At 41.8% G+C, this 26,136-nt stretch overlaps 1 pseudogene; it reads left to right on the top strand.

The window, feature by feature from the left end:
• Positions 1–237: 237 nt before the first annotated feature.
• On the top strand, positions 238–13,660 carry LOC142430538 (U2 small nuclear ribonucleoprotein auxiliary factor 35 kDa subunit-related protein 2 pseudogene; annotated as a pseudogene).
• Positions 13,661–26,136: the final 12,476 nt, after the last annotated feature.

Consider the following 26,136-nt stretch of genomic DNA (forward strand, 5'->3'; position numbering starts at 1 on the left):
TCCGCAGAGGCTGAGCCGCCACCGCCTCCACAGTCAGCCCGCCCTCAGCATTCGGCCCACAGAAGTGACTCCTGCCGGAACGCAGTCTGCAGTCCACAATACGCACCAAGCCCGGAGAGCCTCAGACAAGAGACGAGCTCAGGGAGGATGTCAGGCTCCAGGGTGTCACAGAGCAGCAAGAGAAAGACCGAGAAGAAACCTGACACTTGGGAAGAAGCGAAATTTCTGATGGGCTCCATGGCAGTCATGAATGACATGCGAAAGCAGAAAACTTTTTGCGATGTGATTCTCGTGGTCCAGGAAAGAAAGATCCCTACGCATCGTGTGGTCTTGGCTGCAGACAGCCCAGTTTTTAATGTCATGTTCACAACTGGCATGCTCAAATCAAAATCCTCTGAAGTAGAGCTCAAAGACATAGACCCTGAAGTTATTGAACACTTGGTGGAATTTGCTTACACGGCTAGGGTTTCTGTGAGTACCAACAATGTGCAGTCTCTGTTGGATGCCGCAAACCAGTACCAGAGGGAACCTGTGAAGAACATGTGTGTTGATTTTTTGAAAGAGCAAGTGGATGCTTCAAACTGTCTCAGTCTAAGCATTCTAGCAGAGCGTCTAGTCTGTCCTGAGTTGAAAGCCACTGCAGATGCCTTTATTGACCATAATTTCCCTGACGTTTCCAAAACTGAGGAGTTTCTCCGCCTTGATGCTGAGCTAGTAACAAGTCTGCTCAACCAGGACTCCCTGACGGTGAGTGCAGAGGAGGAAGTTTATGATGCTGCTGTCAGGTGGCTGGGACATGATGCGCCGAATCGCCAGCCTTTTATAGTGGATGTCCTCGCTAACGTCAGATTTCCTCTGATCTCAAAACATTTCTTATGTAAAACCATCCCATTTGAACCCCTCATTCAAGACAATCCTGAGTGCCTTAAGATGGTGATGAATGGAATGTGTTACCATCTAATGTCTCCTGAGGATTGGAAAGAACTGGCAGATGGAGCAAGGCCTCGAAGACCACGGTCTTGTAGATATTTTAAGCCAAAGTTGGAAAAAGGTGCATATGGCACACGATCCTGAAGTGAGAATGTAACTTCAGAAATTTCATTTGATGCGTGTTTTGCTCTTTAAAATTACCTGTGTTGATAACTATTTTGTATATCCAACCACATGTTTTTGGTCTTCAAGTAGAACAGTTTAAATAACTAAAGAATTGACCCCAACTTTTCAAAAAAAGTCTCATTCAATAAAGTATGTTATTCTCAAAAGCCAGCATTATTATAATTCCATCACAATATGTTCAGTATTTATATTAAATGTGCCCACCCCTCCCTTATTTTTGTTATAAAACTTTGTCTTGGAAATACTTTGCCATTTACTAGTAACTATCTATATTTTTTCATATTAATTATTTCTAATATAATAATTGCAGCGGCAGCTTTTGTTAGAAATTATTTACCTTGCCTCATCCAAAGTGAACAGTAGTTTATACTCTGATATAAGTAGGCTACTTATTAAATAGGATTCCTTGGCAATTATTTTTAAATTCTTGTACTTGGCATTGTTCAGAAATGTTGGAATGATATTAGCTGTCATTCATTGAGACCCTCCCATAGCTGTCCTATACTTGCCAGGAATGGTGGCTTTTCCATATTATTATTAAATTGATTTCCTTCAGAGAACATTTTCTGTAGTAACATGTAATTATCCAGAATTAAGCCAATATATTTTTTGGAGCTAATAAACTTATACACTATTATCTCTATATATTCCTTGGATTTAAATGATGACAGGAGGTAATTTGTATTAATTACTGGCTGAAAATGATAGAAAAGAAAATCTTAATCTTTTTTCGAATATTGTCAATAAATGACTTCTTGGCACTCTATATTTTTCTTTTTACGTAAGGTTTTCTTTTATTTAAAAGATCATTCACAAAATACCGTATCCATAGATTTCCTTTCTGTCATACAGTTGAATGTGTTAAGGGCACTCTATTTTAAAGACGAATCATACCATTCTTAGGATGACAGGGAAGAGAGAAGAACTTTTAATCTATGAAAAGAGGATAATTGAGTTTCAAATAGTTCACTGAGAATTTAAATTAAAAATAACCAGATTTCTTTTTTTTTTTCACAACTTTTGGAAGATTGCTTTATGGTCCTGAGGGAAGGAGAAGGGCGGGTATGTTGGGCAGAAATATATTAACCATTGTGCATTTCAAGGAAGGTTCACCATTGCCATTTCGGTGTTCTAATTGGAAAATTCTCCTTTAGAGATGACAGACTATTTCTTGTGCTCCTCATTTTAAGTGGGGGCTCCTCTTTTGGCTTGATATCTCTGCATAATTTAGGCGATGGGTTCCGTGGCCTTTTGTGTCCACTGTAGTTTGACAAAATGGCAGGCCATTCTTAGGCCTGGTACACTCTTGATAGACTCTTATATAGAAAACCTAGATTTTTATTTTATTTTCCCTCTTACCATACCTATAGATGTTTGGCATATATTTCTCCTATTGATAATGGTGAGTTGGGTATTTCTCAAACTACTGACATTCACATGTGAGACAACTTCCAGTTCTGTTTAAGACCGATGCCTCTATCCTTTTCTGGGAATTTTATTACATACCCTAAAGTCATTCAAGGCTCTTGTCTACATTTTCTATTGATTATGTATTTTATAATGAATGTTGGATTTTGAGTGTGAACATGGCAAAGGTAGGTAATTTCTTTTTTGTCTTTACACTAGGACCAACAACTCGTTTTTAAATCGATTGTGAACACGGTCTCTTAATAAGCACTTTCATAATTAATAGTATGATAGACAAAAACTTTTTCATCTGTTGAAATCTACTATGTGGTTCATTTTGCATAAGCATGAATAGGAATATAAGACAGGTGTAACAGTACTAAATAAAAAGAGGAATGAAAATAATGAAGTCATATTTATGAACATCATAGAAAGCATGTTCTCCCTTTATTTCTGGCTTGTAGCCCAGAAACTGTTGACAGAGGTTACTGTTCTCAGCCCAGATTAGTTGGAGGATAGGATTGAGATGGAAAACCCTTGCTTACAGTTAAATATTATACATGTCAATTAATAGTTGTTGTAAACTATGTTTCTCTCTATATTTGTAAATGATGATGTAGCAATCCCTGGTGACACAAAGTTCAAGATCGTGGATGCTATTTGAAAGGTGAGCAGGTACCACCCACCAGCTGGCCCCTTGCACAATTAAACTGACAGTCTGTGTCCAAAAAGATTACAGTTTAGAGATCCCTATGGGGGCAGTTCCAGTCTCTCTAAAGGGTGACATTTAGTCAAAATGGATGATACATTTACAAAACAACATGTCAGTGATGCAGTCTGGACTCTCCCTAACAGATATTAAATGCATGTTTCCTCCTGGTGCTCCTAATCTGAGTTCTAGTCCTAGTCAACTGTTTTGGATAATGGCAAGTTTGCTCTTTATGATACTACTTTGTGGAATCATAAATAATTTTCATTTTGTCTTTTAAACTTGGAAGATTTTCCTGAACCTTATGGCTTCACATACTACGTTCATTATATTTTGAAATTAATTAATTGTCATTTCTGTTTTCTTTATTCATTGCTACACTTCACTTACTCTCTATTAGAATGTGATCATCTCTTAAGTGTCCTCACTATTTGAAGAAAACAAAACATTTTGAAGGCTCTTATAGTTCTTGTACCCACTCATCAATTGTATCAAGATAATTTGTACATGTGTCCCCATCATTATTTCCTAGACATTTCTTTTCTTCTTTTTAAAAAATCAATTTATTGGGGGCTCATACAACTCTTATCACAATCCATGCATCCATCCAGTGTAGTCTTCTCACTCTTAGTTTTCAGATTTCAATGTGCTCTGCAGATAATTTTATCCCCTGGTCTCCTCTTCTAGGAAGAAGGACTCTGTTTCACACAGCACTCCATTTCCAGAACCGTGTGTCCTGCGCACTTCTATTGGACAAGCTACAGCGGTTTGGTAAAGAATATTAATAGGTTCACAGATTGAAAATATGCTCAGTTCAGTTTTCAACATAAAATAACATTGGGAAAATTTCTATATGAACAATGCGTTAAATTTGAGGTATGGCAACACAGAAAATCAGTCTAGAAATGAGATGGGTGTACTCAGATAAATGAAAATTTATCTTAGTATTTAGTGTTTCCTCGAGGTACATTTTTCACCCTGCTCTCAGAACTAAGTTTTGTGGGGATTCATGCTAATCTGGAAAGACTTAGACCATAGCCATGTTTGCTATATGTAATTTGTTTTGTTTTTTTTTTCTCCTCAGAGGAGCGGATTCTTCCCATTCTAAATTGTAATGCAGGATTGTGATGATGGGAATCTACATAATGATGGAGTGGGAGAAAAAGATAGATTTCTGTGTGTTCTTCTGATTGAGTCTGAACCTTTTATAGCACCTGGGCAGTAAGACTCTGACCTTCATGCCTGTGTTGTAGTTTATAGTTTGGCCTGTCCATGTTCCTTTCCTTCACTGCAAAATCTCCTCTATGTTTGAACTTTTAATATCTGTTCATTATATCCTCACACATAGGTCTCATGGGTAGGATATGGTGTGTGTGGTTGATAGGGGAAATATTTCACCTCCAGCTATGAAAAATCAATGAATTAACCTTCCTCTGGCGCTAAATCTGTTGAGATGATAAAAGACTCCCAATCCAGTGTCTGAATCACAGGGCTTATTTTGAATGTATACTTGAAAATCTTCGGGGGGGGGGTTATAGGTAAAGCCCACAGAATTCGGGGCTCCACTAATGACTGGCCCCAGCAATTTCTCACTGGTACAGTAAATAATACTCAGTCTCTAGAAGTTCATAAAATTTTAATTTACAGTTCTGCTTTATTTTGTTTGTTTGTTTTTTAAATACATGGGTTTGATAGCTTCTGATTCAGGTAAGCAGAACACAGCTGTTCCCATCTGAATAGACCTCCTCTAGATTTCGGATGACATTTGATATGCCAATTCACTTTAATTCTCTGATGGTGCATGCAAGGACTCCCAGCATCTGTGCACCCAAGGCTCATGTTGCAGAATAAGGAGCCTGACTCAGAGAGGAGGAGATGGTCCAAGAGAGACAGAGCAGGGGTCCAGAGTGGGCCTAGAGTTTGTACGTGGGCAGAGAGTTGTGGTCATCTCCACATGACAAGACATTATAGAGGGATGAGTGGACAGATAGTATAGGGTGTTTTATCACCCAGCACCGGGAAACTGAGCTACATTTGATCACCCCTTATGCTTTGTCCCTAGGTTCTTCGAGCTAAAACCTGAGAAACCAGGTCCCTGGCCTCTAAATGAAGAGCATCCAGTGGTTACTGAGTTTCCTTGAGCCCTAAGCACTTGAATTGATTTAGGACCATTCAGGCAAGGAATGATTTTTTTTTTCAGAAAATAGGTACTGTACACTAGAGAAGTATCTGAGTTTGTAGAGATATGTCCTAATCTTATCGGTTCTGGTTCATCTTTTTCACAATACTGATACTTTTTGTGATTAAAATGTACAACTTATGTTAATCTTGTTAATGTATCCTTAATACATCTTGCAAAATTATTAAATTTATTTAGGGGGTTCTATCCAACTTAGGGTGATAAAGTAATATTTCCTTATATTTTAAAGATTGTATTGCTTGGTTTTTTATGTGTTCTGAATATTTTACATACTTTTATATTATTTCATTTGTTGCTTTTCAATTTTTCATATATATATCGTTTTGTGGGCTGGTTTTTATGTGAGGAGAGGAAATAAGAAAACTTTATGCCTGTTAAAATAACATTTTGGTATACATAATTTTAAACAAGTAAAAAAACAGAAGTTCATGGAAAATATAGCTGACTATATATGAAAACACACTCAATACATATATAGTAATAGTGAGGGTGATATAGTCAAATGAGTAAGACCTCTCTCCACACCCACCTCAGTCAGTCATTGAAAAATCACTGTATCTCATCACAGACACAGAGCAATGGCCCTGTTGCTTGGTCAGTATTAGTCCATGAGAAGCTGATTTTGTCAGACCTCATCTATGAAGTCAGTGAAATTATAGGGTTCGAGTATAAGTGGATACATCTGTACCAGTCATGACCAACTGTCCAACCACATCATGAGATCATGAGATGTATCCACTACAATCAGGATTCGAGACCACATTTGAGATGAGCAGCGAAGCTATCCTGGTGTGTGGCTCCGTCATGTTCTCGAGGTTTCCACTTATTTATACCTGATGTAGACCAGAAATGCATTCATGAATGTGAATTATGTGCATGTACAAATGCCCTATAGAGTTGAAAGCTTAAGCCATCACCCTTATACAGCAATAAGCAAGGACATTGCCACATAGGCTGTACCTAAACCACTGACACCAAAGTGCACTCATCAAGGACTGACTATGTGGCTTCATTTTCCTATTGGCAGTTGCCCTCAGTAAGATAAGACATGGACTGGAGAGAACACTGAAGCAGCTGCAGAGCCTCACCTTCTGGTTTACTTCCTCACAGGTGTGCATGCCCAGATGCAGTTAGTGCAGTCTGAGGCCAAGGTGCAGAAGCCAGGAGAGTAGGTAAAGGTGTCCTGTAGGACTTCCGGACACACCTTTTCCAACTACGGTACGAATTAGGTGTGATGAGCACCAGGAAAAGGCGTTCAGTGGATGGGCTGGATCAACACACACACTGGGAAGTCAACATATGCCCTGGGCTTTGCACAGGCCCAAAAGACATCTCAGATGTGTCATTCAGCACAGCTTATCTACAGATTGGCAGCCTGAACTCCGAGGACACTGCCACCTCTTCCTGTGTGAGACACACGCTGTAGAAATCCACATCCTGAGAGCGTCAGGACACCTGAGGGGAGGGCAGCTGTACTCGCTGAGTCAGTCTCTCAGAATATATAGTTGAATCTTCTCTTTACTTACCAGTTATGAAGTTAGAGATGAGAAACAAAGAAAATTACTTCCTGTGAAATTAGCATTACAATACTATGAAATTATATCAGCCCCTCTAGGGGGGAAAATAAGAAATACCTTGGTATGTAGCCTTTCCTTAGCTCTCTGTGTAAATACTTCCATCTCCGTACTGACAACTGTGCAGACTCCATGAAGGGTTAATTTACCACCTCCAGAGACAATGATAAGAACACAGATTATTGGCAAATAGACGGTTGGGAAATGGAAGGCAAGGCCATCTAGTACTCTGTGAGAAAAAAGGGAGAGGGAGTCAGTGTGATCCCAGAAACAGACTCCCTGTTGGGAGAGACCTGAGCTGCAGGGGGCACTCAGAACCCACAGATCCCAGGACACACCCCAGGGGCATGTGCAGATGCATGGTTTCAGGGTTGGCTTCTTGTAGTCTGGGGATGCATCTCCATTGCACTGTTTCCCCCAATAAATTTGTCTATTTTTATGACAAAGGAATGCAATATTAATGTATACGAAATATGTAAAATCAGACCTATTACACATAGGATGTATAATAATGGAATTGAAATCTCATCAGCAGAAAGTGAGGAGGAAGGAGCACATAAAATATAACTTTTATTTATTGCTGTTATACCTCACTTATTTGTATGTTAAAGTTTACAGCAAATGTGTTTTTCAAGTACTGTTTGATAATAGATGTATTGGTTGGATTTCCTTGAAGGCGGATATGATCTTTTCACAGACAGTACTGCATTCCATGATGGGTTTAGCAAGATCCTTTCTGACAATGAATGCTATCCCCTTCTCTTCATTGTGTTGTTCTTGGCATAGTAAATCTTATGATTTCCTGATCAACTTGCAATACCATTTAAGTCCATTTAAGCTCACTAATGCCAAGGATATCAAGCAAACATCAAGCATCCCATATCATCTTTGGCCCCTTCCAGTTTTCCTCAATTTATAGTATGCAAATGATCAGCTTTGATCATCAGAAGACTTTTGGAGCTGTTTCGCATTACCTTGAGACATGTTCTATCAGCAAATGAAGATCCTGACGGCTCCACTCCCAGAGGCTTTACCCAAATCACACCATCATGGCCGACTCCCTTCCAAGAAACCAGCTCCACTTCAGTCACATTTTGAGTACCCTCGAACATGAGGGGCCCATCCTCTGACAGTAGCTTCAATGATTTCCTAATTCCTTTCCTTAGGCTGTCAGTATTTAACAATACTTCAAAAGTATGCATAAGATTTTCAAAGCTTCTTCCACTGAAGAATGTAGTGGGGTCCTTCTAAATTGTCTAGTCTTAGTCTGGAAGCTTTGATGAAATCGGTTCACTTTGGGTGTCCCTGCTGGCATTTTATATAACAGTGACATATCTTCTAGCATCACAGCAACACACAAGCCACCACAATATAAAGAACTAGCAAACAGGTGGTGAGAATATAACATTATTCCTTCCAAATATACAAATTCTGGCTAATATTTTAAATGCAATAAATAAGTAATAGCAGAACTCCATCAAATAGTGGATTAATTCAATTTAATATTTTCAATTATGGTCTTAACAATTAAATAAAAAGCCATGAGGACATCAAGAATTTAATAAGTAAACAAACAAATAAATGGGTCTAGCAAACTAGAATACATAGCATACTCAACCAAAACCAAAATATATTGCTCCCGTTAAGCTTGGATTTATTTCAGAAATAAAGTTAAGCATGAAATGAATAGAAACAGAAACAGATAATAAAAATTCAGATAGATGAGAGATACGAAATATGGACAGGCTATTTAGAGAAAATTGACAGCTAAATCGATAGTTCAGCAGATTGATAGACCATTTAATAGATTTATGATAGATAGATAGATAGATAGATAGATAGATAGATAGATAGATAGATAGATAGAAAGACAGCAGAGATAGGAAAATGTGTAGATGGATGGCAGAGAGAAAGAGAAACGCATTCAACAAACACCAGTGTCATTGTGCATTTAAGTTCAGGGGTTTGGGCTGAGTCCAGGCAGATGGTGTTCAGAGAACACTCTTGTCTATCCTGAGATAAATTGAAGACTAAATGCACAAACTACTACATGAGGTATGTTATAAGGAGTAAGGATGTTATAAAACAATGATTCACTCTTCAAGAGATTATCTCAAGTACCTGGGTCCCCACAGCAGGAATAAATCACCTATTTGATGTGTGTGGTGATGCAGGTAAAAGTAGGTCAGGGAAGCTATGTGAGACCAGACTGTAAGCACCATGAGGGGAATGTTGGGATGTATTGCACAGGGTCTCAGGACAGACAGGCACATGACCCAGATTCAAGACTCAGTGCCTGGGGAACAAGATACAGGTTTCCTAGCAGCATTTGGGCCTCCCCTACCCCATTCCCTTGTGTCATGATTTTTAGTCCTCTTCCTGTCTTTGAGAACTGATATTTAGATGTTTTTTAGCATAACTCTCAACTCCAGTGAACAGAGGGAAGAGAATGAAGCATGGAATTAGGACATCTTCTCTGGGTCCTTGTTCTTTTCTTGGGAGACTCTGAGTGCATAACCCACAACCTGAGGTGCTCTCTCCACATCAGAGGAGAACTGAAGGGAAACATTTTAATATTATTTTCTATTTTTATCTTTACACTTTTTTGTGGATTGCGTGAAGGTGTACCGAGAAGATTAATGTTCATTCAACTATTTATACACTCTTGTTTCATTTCATTGACTGCAATACACACAAACTCCTGTTACAATTACCTTTTCTTTCCAAACATTCTGAATGTTCCCTGGATAAATGTTGCCCTTTGAATCACAGAAGTTTGATAGTTTTAAGGTTATTGTATCTCCCCAGGACAATTGCTCCTTGGGAGGTTTGTGGACTATTTGACTGGAAGTTTTTCCAAGGGGTGAGTTCAGTCCCATACCTGAAGGGATGCTGACAGCCATATTCTCAGGACTTCCACAAGTCTACCCAAGCGGTAAGCCTAGTGTTTTTATTTTTATTTTCTTTGTGTGTGTGTGTGTGCATGCGTGTGTATTCTTTCACTTTTTATCCCACTCTGCCCAAGACCTTCTAATGCTACCTTTTACAGCGAAGTGGGTACTGATAGCAAGGTACCACCTATTTCTTCTGGTCATAGGGTTCAGGACACTTGTATCTATGATTCATTATAGCATTAGATGAATGGTGTCCATGTGTCTTCAATGATCATCACTCTGGAAAGGGAGAAACAATTAGCTGCACCTCATGTGGTTTAAAGTCCCCTGCCACTACTCTCAAAACCCAGATGTAGGACATTATCTTTGTGGGCTGTTATGTCAGCGGTTCTTGGTGTTCTCTAACCTCCAAGGCCTCCTCTTCAGAGAGAAAAGTTAACTCACTGATGGTTTTCTTTAGTTTAGATCACAGTAGATCAGAGTAATGTTTAGACAGATTATGAAACTAATGAAGGTGAAATATTCCACATTTTGGACTTTTAACTTCTCTTGTGAACAGAGTTCCACTGTCAGAGAGTTGGTAACAAGGGCCAGGTTGACCATGAGTGTTCAGAGAGACACACTCATCTTTGGCTTTAATCTGCACAGATTTGTCTGGCACTCCGAGTAAAGCTGACATTTCCTAAGATTTGTTTCCTCTCCTCAGGCAGCAGGAAGCACAGGGCAGACCTGAGCACTAGGACATACCTGAGAGTCTACTGAAAAGGGACCATTTGGGAGATAAGATTCTTCAGTGTCTTCACTAAGGAGTCAGAGGTACTTTCTATCCTGCAGACAGTAAGGAGGGCCCAGGCTCCTTGGGCTGCAGCTTCACACCGGATTTCAAACCACTGTCACCTGAGTGTGGACTGAGAGATGCACTGAGTGGAGAACCACGGTTCAATACTTTCTGGGGTTAATGTGCCAATGACTGTGTGTTTGTGTCTTTTTGTGTGTGTTGTGTGATGTTATTAGGATCAGGTTCTGTCCCTCTCAACAGTCCCAAGACCCACACCTCCCCCTGCCTTGGGTTTCCATGGTTATAAGGCTGGAGGAGTCTGACATGGAGGGCAGGGCAGAAATATGCAAAGTGGAAGACACCCATTTTAGACCCACAGGCTACCTCCCCAGGGGAAGCACCCTCATCACCCAGCTGGGGACCACAATGTGATTACTTTCCATCCTCCTTGCAAGATGGAGTTCTGCCACCCTAACTCTCCTCATTACTCTTCTCCCAGGTCAGGATCGCCACAGGGTCTGAGAAGAATGGAGGGGAGTGTGTGAAGAGGAAATCTCTGATCTCTGAATCCTATTTCCACAGGTGTCTGTGCCCAGGTGTAGCTGGTGCAGTCTAGGGCAGAGATGAAGAGACCTGGAGAATCTTTGAGGATCTCTTGTAAGACATCTGGGTTCAGCTTTACAATCTACTATTTGCACTGGATTAGGCAGATGCCTGGAATAGGCTCGGAATGGATAGGAAGAATTGATCCTGAAAACTCTCAAACAAAGTACAACCCATCCTTCCAAGGAAAAGTCAGCATCTCCACAGACAACTCCATCAGCACCATGTCCCTGCAGTGGAGCAGCCTGAAGGACTTAGACACGGCCATGTATTACTGTGCAAGACACACAGTGAGAGAAACCACTTCCTGAGAGGGGTAGAAACCCTCAGAGCAGAAGTCTCAGAGGCACCTTCCTGTTCAGCAGAAGAGGAAAACTGTCCGCTGTCTCCTACAGAGTGAGAACATGAGATCATGTCACCAGCCACTGAAATGTCAGGGAGGCATCTCCCCACATGGGACCACTGATGCCTTTTATTGGATTACACTCCCCTGGAGTAGCCCAGTCTGTGACAGCTGAATAACAGCAGTGCTGTAGAGCAGGGGAGGCAAGGTTTTGTTTGAAAATTTCAGAGTTCAGCCATTGCTGCCCTTGAAGAATGAGCAGGTGCATTGTCTTACAGGAAAGAAAAACCACAGCTCAAATTTCCTGGCCTTTTTCTCACCAACCATTCTCGGTATTATTAGAACTTCTTCCTGATAAGTAGCCACAATCCCCTCAAATGCTCATTTGTTTGCCTTCTAACTTGATTTACCTGCCTGCATTCAAATTGATTTGGAGAGAGCTTTATAAAACTCTACTGGTGGCTCTCTTCTGGCCTGGCGCTGGGCCTGGGAGCCGCCGAGAAGATGGGGGAGCCCAGAGATGCTAGTGTCTCCCAGGGTCTGAGGTCGCATGTGGTGAGAGGGTAGTCGCCAAAGAGGTAAGGGATGAAGCGCGCTCAGGCTGCGCCTGAAGAGTGAGCGAGCGGGCAGGCAATGAGCTGATCCTGATGAGCGGCCAGCTGCTGCACTTGCTGCCCAATCTGTCAGGGGCGTCCAGGGGCAGTGGAAGCCACAGAAGTACAGGGCCACCCTGAAGAAGGAGAAGCGAAAGAAGCTTGGGCAGGAGCTCGCGCGACTGGGAGACTCAGGACTGTCACTGGAGGAGCCAGATGCGGTGGCTTTAGCTGAAGAATGCCACCAAGAGGAGCAGAAGTTGTAGGAGACAGAGAGGCAAAATTTACACGAGGAGTGGTTGCTGAGAGAGCACAAGGCCCAAGAAGAATTCCGGATAAAGAAAGAAAAGGAAGAGGCGGCCATAAGACGGCAGGAAGAACTAGAGCGGAAGTTAAAAGAAGAATGGGAAGCGCAGCAGAGGAAAGAGCGGGAAGAGGAGGAGGAGCAGAAGCTGCAGGAGAAGCATGAGAAAGAGGAAGCCATGCAGAAGATGCTGCATCAGGCGGAAAATGAGTTGGAAAACGGTGCCACATGGCAAAACCCAGAGCCACCCTTGGATGTAAGAATACTGGTGAAAGACCGGGCCTTTTGTCCATTCTACAGTAAAACCGGAGCGTGCCGATGCACGGAAGCACACTTTCCCAGCATCGAGTCCCGCCCTTCTTGTGAAAAGCATGTTCACGACGTATGGCATGGAGCAGTGCCAAATGGATGACTATGACCCGGATGCCAGCCTGGAGTACAGCGAGACCTACCAGCAGTTTCTGGAGTTCTATGACGATGTGCTCCCTGAGTTCAAGAACGTGGGGAAGGTGGTACAGTTCAAGGTCAGCTGCAACTTTGAACCTCATCTGAGGGGCAACGTGTATGTCCAGTATCAATCAGAAGACTTCCAAGCAGCCCTTTCTCTGTTTAATGGAAGGTGGTAAGCGGGACGACAGATGCAGTGCGAATTCTGCCCGGTGACCTGGTGGCAAATGGCGATTTGTGGTTTATTCGAGACCCAGCAGTGCCCACGCGGCAAGCACTGCAAGTTTCTCCACGTGTTCCGAAATTCCAACAATGAGTTTTGGGAAGCGGACAGAGACATGTACCTGTCCCCAGATGGGACTAGCTCATCCTATGGGAAGAGCTGAGATTGGAGAGAGAGGCTGGGCCACCGTCACAGCTACTACAACAGGTCCAGGGGAAGACGGAGTCGTAGTTCCGACTATTCCTACCACAGAAACGGGGAGTTGGAGAGGAGAAGTCGGCACAGGGGAAAGAAATCTCATAAGCATGTGTCCAAAAGCCGAGACAGGTGCAGCTCCTGAAGTAGAGGCAAGAAAAGAGGCCGCAGCCGGAGTCGCAGCCGAAACCGCAGCCCCCGGAGGCCCCAGAGCCGTGGGAGGAGGCAGGCATGTAGCAGAGATAGAAACACCCAGAGCCCCAAAGCCAGGTAAATTGCTTTTGGTCCTAAATGGATTTCTAGTTTTCTAGTATTTCTAGTTATTCTGGCTGCTGAGCACGCTGGCCAGAAGGGATGTGTGCCGAGCCGCGGACTCGAAAGTAAAAAGGTGCGTTAGTGTAGGAAATGGAGACAAGAGTGTACATGGAGGGCATGCTAACCTGCGCAGCTAGTTCACTTAATCTGGGAGGGTCCAGCATGGATTTTTCTAGTTACTGTGGGGCTGCGGGTGAATTTTTTCACCCTGAAACATGGCTTCATTTCCAACAGCCCCTATTCGGACAGGACTGTACTCGCTGAATCTACCAGTGTATTTTGCCCTCTCCCAAGGGTTGGATTTTTATTTAAAATTTTGTACTCTTTAAAGAAGCCTTTGTTGAAAACAATTGAAATAGAAAAACCCCCACAATAAAAATAAACCGTGTATTTCTTGAAAAAAAAACAAAAACAAAAAAACTCTCCTGGTGGAGCAGTGGCGCTGTGGCCTTAACAAACTGCTCATGGATCCCAGACCTTCTACCAGTCAGTTACACTCATAGGGAAATACTTGGTATAGTTTCCTGGTCAAAAAATGACCTCCCCAGAAGGAGACTCGAGTCTGCTGAGCCAGGATGTACTTGGTTCAGAAATGTTTACATCCTTCCTTCCCCTCTTTCTCCTGAAATGCTGGTCCAACCATGGAGTCACTGTCAGGGAAAGAGTGTTTTGGATTGAGTAGATTCAGGCAGCACCCAGGGAGAGGCCATGGTGTACAAAGATCTCCTACTTGTGGTCACTGTAGTGCTGACATTGAACCTGCCAAGAAACATTTCTACCTACCTGTGACCACTGTGAGCACTGAGGACACATCTGTGTATTGTCGTGCAGGCGGACACAGAGAGGGAAGTCAGTGTGGCCCTCACAGGACAGCTCTGGGGTTGGACTGCATGGGGCTTTTCCACCAGCAAGGGGCATTCAAGACAAACAACAAGCCCAGGATGCAGGAGCAGGTAGATTGCTGAGCACAGGTGGGGCTTTCTGCTGTGTCTTGAGTTGGTTTTGTTCCCACCATTCTCAAAGATATCCAGGGGAAACCCTATTTACAATTGCAGGAGTGTATTAATGTCTCCTAAATTGTAACAAGAAACTCTCAAAGACATCAAGTTGACTTTCTACCCAAAGTGACCATATAGCATAGGCTCGAATTACCTCTGTAAACGGTATTTGCATAGAAGTGGCTAGTCTTGAAATCTAGGAGTACATATGGAGGCCAAGTGAAAAGGAGGGATGGGGAAGAAAAGGAAAATAAGAGATATGTGGCGAAGATTTAGGGCGCAGGCCCACCCAAGGGGAGGGTACTGTTTTTGTCTCCACAGGGAAAGAGGGACCAGATTAATATCCAGTGTTCTGGGATGCAAATGCACCCGGATGGCATGGAGTGGGGAGCCAGGGGAGGGGCCTGAGGGCTCGGTCCCAATACCAGCTACATGGCCTACTGCCCACCTTCCCAGAAGAATGTACTTTACAGGACGGCACTAAAGCTACCACTAGGGGAGAGGGACATGTCTGACCAGAGAACATGGGAGCAAATGAAAGGGGAGGAAGAGAGAGTAGAGCACAACCTGGCACACCAGGCCTGGAGGACAATATCCCTGCTCTGAATAGCCAATGCACTGAGTGAACCAGATGGCTGGCCCCAGTATGAGACACAACGTCCCTCATGGATCCATGGACCTACGGGAAACAACACTGGAGACTCAGTGTTGAGATTGGCCCGGACTGACCCCACGACACCGAGGCCAAATACTAAAAGCATGTGGCAGAGCAATGCGGGGAGCAGATCAGGGAGCTCTCAAGGGGGTGCAAAGGATAGGCTTGGGGTCAGAGCGTGGCACCCCATTGGACTTGATTGCAGGAAATGCCTACAGGTGAAAAATCAGACCTTGATCTATTTACAGGTTTTTCTTTGTTTTAAAATGCTTTTTCTTTTTTAAAAATTGATTTATTCTTTTATGAGTCATTGGTTTTCTTTTTTGTTGTCATCATTGTCTTCTCTTTTTTCTATTTGTCTTGCTATGCCTTGTTTTGGGTGCATATTATTATCTCTGCAAATCTATCTAGATAAGATAGACTGGGTGAACAGCCTGGAGGAGGAAACAATGGGACCTATGGTTTCAGGGGGACATGGAGAGGGGTAGGTGGGGGTTAGAAGGTGGTGTTGACTAACCCAGGGACAAGGGAACAACAAGTGATCCAAAATTATTGGAAAGGAGGGTGTGAGAGGCCTGGTAAGGGGGACATAACCAAGAGAAAATACTGAAACCCAAATGAATGTTGATCATGATAGTGGGACAAGAGGAAAGTAAAAGGAAATATAGGAAAGAACTAGGAGACAGGGGCTATTCATAGAGGACTAAATACAGGCATGTACATGTGTAAATATATTTGTATATGATGGGGAAATAGATCTATGTGCATATGTTTATAGGTTTAGTATTAAGGTAGCAGATGGACATTGGGCCTCCACTCAAGTACTTACTCAATGCAAGAGCAATTTGTTCTATTAAATTGACATTCCATGATGCTCACCTTCCAGACACAATCGCTGAAGACAAAGCGGATGCATATGCAAATGTGGTGAAGAAAGCTGATGGTGCCTGGCTATCAGAAGATATAGCATCTGAGGTCTTAAAGACTTGAAGGTTAACAAGCAGTCATCTAGATCAGAAGCATTAAAGCCCACATGGAAGACGTACACCAGCCTGTATGACCATGAGGTGTAGTAGGAACCAGGTATCAGACATCAAAGAACAAAAAAACTCATATCAGTGGGTGCTCACCTTCCTGATATGATCATGAAGACAAATGTGTGCATAAGCAAATGTGATGAAGAAAGCTGATGGTGCCTAGCTATCAAAAGCTATAGCATCTGGGGTCTTAAAGGTTTGAAGATAAACAAGCAGCCATCTAGCTCAGAAGCACAAAGCCCACATGGAAGAAACACACCAGCCCGTGTGACCATGAGCTGTTGAAAGGATCAGGTGCAAGTCATCAATGAACGAAAAATCATATCATTTTAAATGAGGTTGAGTGCAGAGTTGGAGACCCAAAGCCCATCTGTAGGGAACTGGACATCCCTTACTGAATGGTAGCGGGGAGGAGATGAGTCAGTCAGGTTGCAGGGTAGCAATGATGAAACATACAACTTTCCAAAAAGGAAAATACAAATATAGTCCACAAAATAAGTGATATGAAAGTGGCAGGCTTATCCCCAGTCGATAGTGGAAAATGTGTGTGTCCAAGGGCTGAGTGTGTGGGGTGATCTGGCAGTCCCACTGGGTTCCTGCTGTCCCCAGAGTCATTGTATGTTATTCACTGCACAGCATGGTGTCTATTAACAACTTGCCATCCTCTGCAGTCTGAAAATGAATGACTTTCTAAATTGCTAGTATTATGATGAAGGTAAAACAAATTTATTTTGTTTTAACTTGACATTTAATTCGAGAACTGTGACTATTTCTCAGAAAGTGAATTTTTGCATGAATGCTAACTAAAAGTTAGTGCAAATTTGTATCACAAGTAGAGAATATTTAAGAATAAAAATACATTTTATTCAAGGGAACAAGTCATCCAAATCGGTGGTGAGGAGGGTGTAGGAGGCTTGGTAGGGCTTGATCACGGGTAATGTAATTTCTATAGGAATTCCTGAAACCCAAATGAAGGCTGAGTATGATAGTGGGACAAGAGGAAAGCAGAAGGGAATAGAGGAACGAAATAGGAGGCAAAGGACATGTATAGAGGTCTAAATAAAGACATGCTCATATGGAAATATATTTGTATATGACAATGGGGAAATAGATCTATATATATATATATATATATATATGTTTAGTATTAAGGTAGTAAATGGACATTGGGTCTCCACTCAAATACTCCCTCAATGCAAGAATACTTTGTTCTGTTAAACTGGCATTCCATGATGCTCACCTTCCCGAAACTGTTGCTGAAGACAGCGCAGGTGCATAAGCAAATGTGGAGAAAAAAACTGACGGCTATCAAAAGATAAAGCTTTTAGGGTCTTAAAGACTTGAAGGTAAACAAGCGGCCGTCTAGTTCAGAAGCAAGAAAGCCCACGTGGAAGTAGCACACAAGCTTGTGTGATCACGAGGTGCCGAAGAGATAAGTTGTTAGGCATCAAAGAACAAAAATAAAAAACCAAAACCATATTATTTTGTGCACACTTTCCTGATATGATCGCTGAAGGAAAATGGGTGTGTAAGCAAATGTGGTGAAGAAAACTGATGGTGCCAGGCTAACAAAAGATATAACATTTTGGGTCTTAAAATCTTGAAGGTAAACAAGCAGTCATCTAGCTCAGAAGCTACAAAGCCCAAAATAAAGGAACACTGTGTGATCACGAGATGTTGAAGGGATCAGGTGTCAGACATCAAAGAACAGAAAATCATACCAATGTGTGCTCACTTTCGTGATACTATCACTGAAGACAAATGGGTGCAGAAGCAAAATTGGTGAAGAAAGGTGATGGTGTCTGGCTAACAAAAGATATAGAGTTTGGGGTTTTAAAGGCTTGAAGGGAAACAAGCAGCCTTCTAGCTCAGAAACAACAAAGTCCACATGGAAGATGCACACCAGCTTGTGGGATGAGGAGGTGTCAAAGGGATTAGGTATCAGGCATCAAAGAACAAAAATTCAAATCATTGTGAATGAGGGGGAATGCAGATTGGGGCCCCAAGACCCATCTGTAGGCAACTGGACATTCCCTTACAGAAGAGTCCTGGAGAGGAGACAAGCCAGTCAGGGTACAGTGTAGCAATGATGAAACATACAACTTTCCACTAGTTCCTAAATGCTTCCTCCCCCACCTCTCCCCACTCCCTCACTATCATGATCCCAAGTCTAGCTTACAAATCTAGCTAGAACAGAGGATGTACACTAGTACGGATAGAAACTAGAAACACAGGAAATCCAGGACAGATGATTGCTTCAGAGTGCCAATACCGGGAGGGTAAAGGGAGGGTGGGGTGGGAAGGGGGAAACGATTACAAGGATCTACATATAACCTCCTCCCTGGGGATGGACAACCAAAAAGTGGGTGAAGGAAGATGTCAGACAGTGTAAGATATGACAAAATAATAATAATTTATGAATTGTCAAGGGTTCATGAGGGAGGGAGGAACAGGGAGGGTGGGGAAAATGAGGAGCTGATACCAAGGGCTTCAGTACAAAGTAAATGTGTTGAGAATGTTCATGGTAACAAATGTACAAAGGTGCTCAACACAATGGATGGTTGTATGGATAGTGAGAAGAGTTGTATGAGCCTCTGACAATATGATGAATATATATACATATATAAGTATGTATTATTGAATATCTGGAGACTAGAAGTTCAAATTCCTCTCTTTATTTTGAGCTGACTCTTAAAAGTCAGCATACTTCATGATGGCTCTAAGCATCCTCCTTACTCCCAGCTCCTCTCACACAACAAGCTATGAGGAAAAGCATTCACTCTCTCTCCCAATAGCTAAAGTCAAAGCAAAACACATTTTAAAAATGTTACATGACTGAGTCTTTTATAGTGCCCTTGATATTGCCTTGGCCGCTTCAGCCAAATATATTAAAGATCAAGTGACTGGAATTTTCTTTTAATTTCCAGGATCCTTCTGCATTTAAACTCTGAAAATATTCTTTATGAATCATTACAATTATTATTGTCCATTCCTGCATTTCTTACCCCCTCCCTTCATTAAACTCTTTAATTTTTCACTGAAGCTCTAATTTGGTCTTTGGAAGGAGGAACCAAAAAGGAAATCATGTGTACATTTCTTGACCATTGATGTCAACCAATTACTTCTAAATTCCTTTAAAAAAAGACAGAAAGAAAACAAACAATAAATGACAATGAATTTACCATTCCTGGGGAAAAAAGTTATCTTTGATAAATAGTCTTCTGTGGCAAGATTATATTTGTTGTCAATATAACATAGTAGCTAAGGCGAATCTGACTACAGTATAAAGAACAATTATGAACATTGGACAATCTGTTTGAGATTATTGCCCAACCTGCTTAATGGTGTGTCACAATTTAAATTCCACAGATTTTCCAAGGAACTTCCCCTTGGATATGAGATTTTGCCATAGATGTTGTAGTACCTCATTTATTGCCCATAATTCTTCCGCATTTTCCTTCCTGATAATCTGTATCCGTTAAGCGATTGTGTCCCTGAAAAATATTCCATTACACCAAATGAGTATCAGTTTTGACTAAATCTGGCCAGGCAAACATGTCCACAAAAAACATCCCCAAACTTAGGTCACAGGTCACATGAAACGAAGGACTTTGTTCAAGGAACCAAAAGGCACCATAGATACATCACCAGGCTAAATAAGTAGACATGTGGAATCAAGAAGCACAAGTAGCCATAACTTATTAAGAATTATAGCCCTGTCCTAATCCAGGTTCATGCTAATCCCTGTGAAATATTTCATATCCATATCCTATACATTTACTTATTGGTATACTTGTCTAAAACTGTAAACATGGCTAATCATTATTTTTCTGGTGCTTACCTTGGGGAATCTTCTGGCTCAGTCTTTGCTTGATCAAAGGTAAGCAGACCCCTTTCACTTTCATGCAGCCCCTGTCTTTTTCCAAGCAAGAGCCCTTTTGGTAACATGTTATATCTTTCCTTGTGCTGAGTGTGTTTGTTTGTTTTTACATCACTTTATTAGGGGCTCATACAACTCTTTTTTCCATATTTTAAAAAATCATTTTTAGCGGCTCATACAACTTTTATCACAATCCATACATATATCAATTGTGTAAATCACACTTGTACATTCATTGCCCTCAAAATTCTCAAAACGTTTTCTCTCCACTTAAACCCCTGGTATCAGCTCATTTTCCCCTCCCTCATTGCTCCCCGCTCCCTCATAAACCTTTGATAATTTATAAATTATTATTTTGTTATATCTTACACTGTCCAACATCTCCCTTGACCCACTTTTGGGTTGCCATCCCCCAGGGTGGAGGTTATATGTAGATCCTTGTAATCAGATCCCCCTTTCCACCCCACCCTCCCGGTATCGCCACTCTCACCACTGCTCCTAAAGGGATCATCTGTCTTGGATTCCCTGTGTTTCAGTTCCTATCTGTACCAGTGTACATCCTCTGGTCTAGCCAGATTTGTAAAGTAGAATTGGGATCATGGTAGTGGTGGGGGGAAGAAGCATTTAGGAACTAGAGGAAAGTTGTATGTTTCATTTTTGCTACACTGCACCCTGAATGGCTTGTCTCCACCCCACAACCCTTCTGTAAGGGGATGTCCAATTACCAGAAATGGGCTTTGGATCTCCCCTCTGCACACCCCCTCAATCACAATGATATGCTTTTTTGTTCTTATGATGCCTGATAACTGATCCCTTCGACAACTCATGATTGCACAGGCTACTGTACTTCTTCCATGTGGGTCTTGTTGCTTCTGAACTAGATGTCCGTTTGTGTACCTTTAAGCCTTTAGACCCCAGACTCTATATCTTTTGATAATCAGGCACCATCAGCTTTCTTTGCCACATTTCCTTATGTACCCATTTGCATTCAGTGATCCTATCAGGTAGGTTGGCACACATTGATATGATTTTTTTCTTTGAAGCCTGCTGACACCTCGTGATTGCACAGGCTAGTGTTCTTCTTCCACATGGGCTTTGTTGCTTCTGAGCTAGATGGCTGTTTGTTTACTTTGAAGACTTTAAGACTGGAAACGCTATATCTTTTGAAAGCTGGGTACCATCAGCTTTCTTCACCACATTTGCTTATTCATCCACTTTGTCTTCAGTGATTGTGTTGGGAAGGTGAGCATCATAGAAAGCCACTTTAAAAGAACAAAGTATTCTTCCATTGAGGAAGTACTTGAGTGGAGACCCAATGTCCTTCTGCTGTCTTAATACTAAACCTATAGTATATGCACAGAGATCCATTTCCCCATCCTCATTTATAAATATATTTACATATGCACATGCCTTTATTTAGACCTCTATAAATGCTTTTTGCCTTCTAGCTCGTTCCTGTATTTCCTTTGACTTTCTTCTTGTCCCAGTGTCATGCTCATTCTTCATTTGGGTTTCAGTAATAACTCTTGGTTACATTATCCTTGATTGTCACCACCACCCCTTCCTCCTGGCCCCCTACACCCTCCTCACCACCGATTTGGATCACTTGTTTATCCTTTGTCTCTGAATTTGTTAACACCCCTACCTTTCACCCCACCTCCTCCTCTCCCATGTTCCCCAGATCTGCCGGTCCCATTGTTTTCTCCTCCAGATGGTTCATCCAGCCTATTTTGTTTAGACAGACCTGCAAAGATAATAACATGAACAAAAATAAGACAGAGCAAAGCCAAGCAACAAAAGAAAACAAAACAACAACACCAACAACAACAACAAGCCAATCACAAAAAATACAAAACACAACTATAAGAAAGAAAAGCTTGTAGTTAGTTCAAGGACTGTTTGTTGGCCTTTAGGAGTGTTTTCTGGTTGAGTCTGATGGGGTGCCAAGCCCTGGCCCTGAAGTCTATTTTTGGTATTCCCGGTGGACTTTGTTGCTCTGTTATCCAGTGTTTTGCCTTGGTGTGGTGGGATCAGATCAGGTGGAATTTCCACACTGTGTCTCCAGTGTTGTCCCCTGTAGGGCTCTGGGTCAATGAGGGATGTCATGTATCATAGGGGGCACAGCCATAAGGTTTTCTGTGTGGATTAGCTGCTCTGAGGGGGAATTGGCATCCTTCTTAAGGGGCATTTTGAACCTGTTTCTGAGGTGTGGTCTTGCAAGCATGCCCTCAGGGGCAATCATTGACCCAGGAAAAATGGCTGACCACCTTCTAGGAAATAGCTTCTTTTTCTCTCTCCCTGTCTCTGTCTCTCTCTGTCTCTCTCTGTCTCTCTGTCTCTCTGTCTCTCTCTGTCTCTCTGTCTCTGTCTCTCTCTCTCTCTCTCTCTCTCTCTCTCTCTCTCTCTCTCTCTCTCTCTCTCTCTCACCCTGATCGCTACCACCCATCCCCAACTGCAGTAGTTGAGTACCTGTGACCACAACTTCCTGTTTTGGTGTCATTTGCTTATATACTTAAGCATCTATATTTTATGGATGAGAGGGATTATATTCTAGTAAAATCCTTATGGTTCCCCATTTTCCTGTTAGTCTCTATGAGGTTTCACCAGTAAACTTGTATAACAGGAAATCATATATATTTCCAAATATTATCATTGCCCACTACTTTCCTCAGGACAGTATACCTGAACCCTCAGTTATCTTTCTAATAGATGTATACACATGAGAGTACATTACTCTGCTAATGAGAATCAAACTAGGCCAACCCTCAAACTCTACAAGAGATGTTAGAGCCATGGGATGCCCAGGTCTCTTCATTCACCAAACAGCTATGATTATACTCAAATAACAGTGGAGTTTGCTGGCCTGAGATTCCCTTCTTTCAATTTTAGTAATGAAAACAATATGATAAACAATGGATATGACGCTGGGTTCCTGGGCAGGCTGTCTTTATGTTTGCAGATGTCCATGGCAAGTGCAGCTGGTAGAATCTGGGGGAGACATGAGGCAGACATGGGCCTCTCATATTCTGTTGACCAGTCTCTGCAGTCACCGCCAGTATTTAATATATGAATTGCATCGGCCAGTGCCAGGGAAGGGCTTGCATTGCTTCTCAGTTTCTGGTACTAATGTTGGTACTAAGTCCTACATACACTTGATGCATGGCTGAACTACAGTCCCCAGAGACAATGACAAGAACATTCCCAATATTCAAATGGTCAGGCTCAAAATTAAGGATACAGTCTTGGATCAAAGTCACAAAGACACAGTAAAGGGCATCATTAAGTATCTGTATGCAAACTTCCCTACATGGAAAGACTGGAATTCAGTAAGTGCTCAGGACCCTCAGCTCCAGGGCTCATTTCCAGCAGACTAAGCAGAGAGGAGTTAAAAATTGACTTTCTGTCAGTGCCTGGGGCTTCCTCTCTATCTTACCATTTCCCTTGAGGACTTCTCTGGAAGTGTGGGCTTATATCAAACATTGAATTTTAAATATTTCATTGTAACATGAGGAAATGTCCGTTAGTTTCCCAAGAGCAGAAAGCCACCCATGATGGCATGTCATGCAGAGGGAACAACGTAAAGCTGAAATACCTGTCAGCACTGAGGCAAAAATGTCCCCAGTAACTGATATTGGGAGGAGAGGATACAGGATAGTTAAGATTTCTCTAAAATTTATTGAGTCTAGGATAGACCAGCCAAAGCATATTGGTGTCCTCAAGCCACAATTTGTCATCACAGTTGTCATGTGGGTCTAAAAACTAACCTGCCTAAGTCCTGCTGCCATCCTCAGCCACTGACTGAGAGTCAGGACAGAAGAGGGGATGGGTTTCAGAGGACACATTTGGGGCTCCTGGAGTAGTGTGCTCCTGAGTTTGAAGCAAGGATAGATGCTTTATCTTGAGTAAAACTTCTGTATGGTTTCCTTTGATGTGTTGATTGTAGAACCCTCCAAAGTATTTATAATATGTCAGGTTTTATATAGTATATGAATTTAAATAATTTTTTTCCTAATTTTAATTTAAGTAGAAATGAAAATCAATAAAGTTAAATGCAGCTTTCACTTTATCTAATGATTTTCAGGAGACACTCAGGCACCATGTTGCAAGGAAGTGCTGTCCAAAGGAGAGATTCAGGTTCTAGAACAAGGTCCTGGCCCTTAGTTCTGTATGCATTCCTAGTTTAAGCCAGGAAAGCTAGTCAGATTTAAGACAAAGCCATCTTGGAAGAAGAGACTTCATCCATCTGGTGAGATTTTCAGTCGGGCACTAGATAGGATCTGGAATGGGACCCTCTACTCAATGCCATCTTTTAGTCATAGAGTCAGAGATTTAAAAAGAAAGCAAACAGTAAAAAAACTAGATATAATTTTAACCTACAATGTTTATTTTTGTTTACCAATTAACAGAGCACAAATTCAGCAAACCGAATTGGGTTTTCCCTGGAGTCATATGTTCTATCATTTCCACATTTCAGAATATTGAGGTACTTAGTTCACCTTGAGTAAATGACTGACAAATCTTATCCCATGGTTGGGACACTGGAAAACAATTTCAGTTCATCTGAGTTTAGAGTCCAAAATGTTGGTCCTTCACAGTTCAGCGAGTACTCATGAGCTCATTCAGGATAAGTTTAGCAGACCTGATGGGAAGTTATGTGCAGAGGGATAATGTCAACAGATGGCACAGAATAAGTCCCAGACCAACCACGGTCATGATATGACCATGGCGGTCACATTCAGACAGCTAGTTGACTTGGACTCGTGTGCAGCTATGTCACAGTGTGGAACTTAAACTGCTCAGCTAACAAGCAGCAACAGAGTCTAAGAGTTTGAAGTTTGCTGAAATGGCAACGATTAGGTGATACCATATCAGTCTGCATTGGAGTACGAAACTAACTCAATGATCTCTAAGTGATCAATGTCAGTGTCCTGTGCTTGTATCCTTGGATTTTGGTGAAATCTATGATTCTTTGTTGCAAAGTAGTGACTGAGTCCCCTCTGCAAATTTTGGGCCGCAACCTTATTCTTGAATTTTCATGCTGCTTAAATATATATATCTATGTATAAATTAAAAATATTATAACTGATCAGAAAAATGAGTATGGCCAACCCTAATCTAGGGGGAAATAAATATTTCTTTGAGGGAGAGAAATGAGGAAGGACTCTGAATGGGAATCGGGTGTTTTAACTGCATGTTTACAGAGAGTGCTACTGCTTCCCAAGTCAATTTTATAACAGTTTATAAAATGAGTGAATCTTTGAATCTAGGGAATCAATTCAAGGTTTAGATCCCGGAGCATTTATCAGAAGTCTGTGCCCAGGGTACAAGTGAAGAGGCTGAATTGGGTTGGAAATGCTCACATTTTAGATGCACCAGAGTCCCCTGAGAAAGGGGCATTGAAAACAGTGTCTATGGGGGTCCACTAAATTTTGAGGACTGGTTGCCTAGATGGATCTTATTTTAACCCAGAGTTAAAATGAAGTCCAGTCTTTGAAGTCACAGAGTTGAAAGTTTTCTTTCATAGAGCCCAAATTCTCAAGTTGGAAACCTTCTCGCTGACTCTATGGACCCTTGAATCTCATTGTTTATATCAAGATTGACCTCAGCTATCAGGAGCTGGGATGTGGTGTCTGTGTTATTTGTAGGAGTGCTGGAGTTGGTGATGACAGTGGCCCAAAGAAAACCCCCGAAGACGATGGGTTGGTTGATAAGAAACTGCCAGGGTGTAAAGAAGAAGAGGCGTTTGCAGAGTGTGGGGTGATGAAGATACTCTGGTGTCCACCTGATGCTTTTAACACACTATATCTTGTCTACTCTCTGGGGCACAGGACCTATAGGAGCCCAAGGCAGGGCAGGGGCTATGAG

The sequence above is a fragment of the Tenrec ecaudatus genome, chromosome 17 (assembly GCF_050624435.1).
Source record: "Tenrec ecaudatus isolate mTenEca1 chromosome 17, mTenEca1.hap1, whole genome shotgun sequence".
Taxonomy (NCBI): Eukaryota; Metazoa; Chordata; class Mammalia; order Afrosoricida; family Tenrecidae; genus Tenrec; species Tenrec ecaudatus.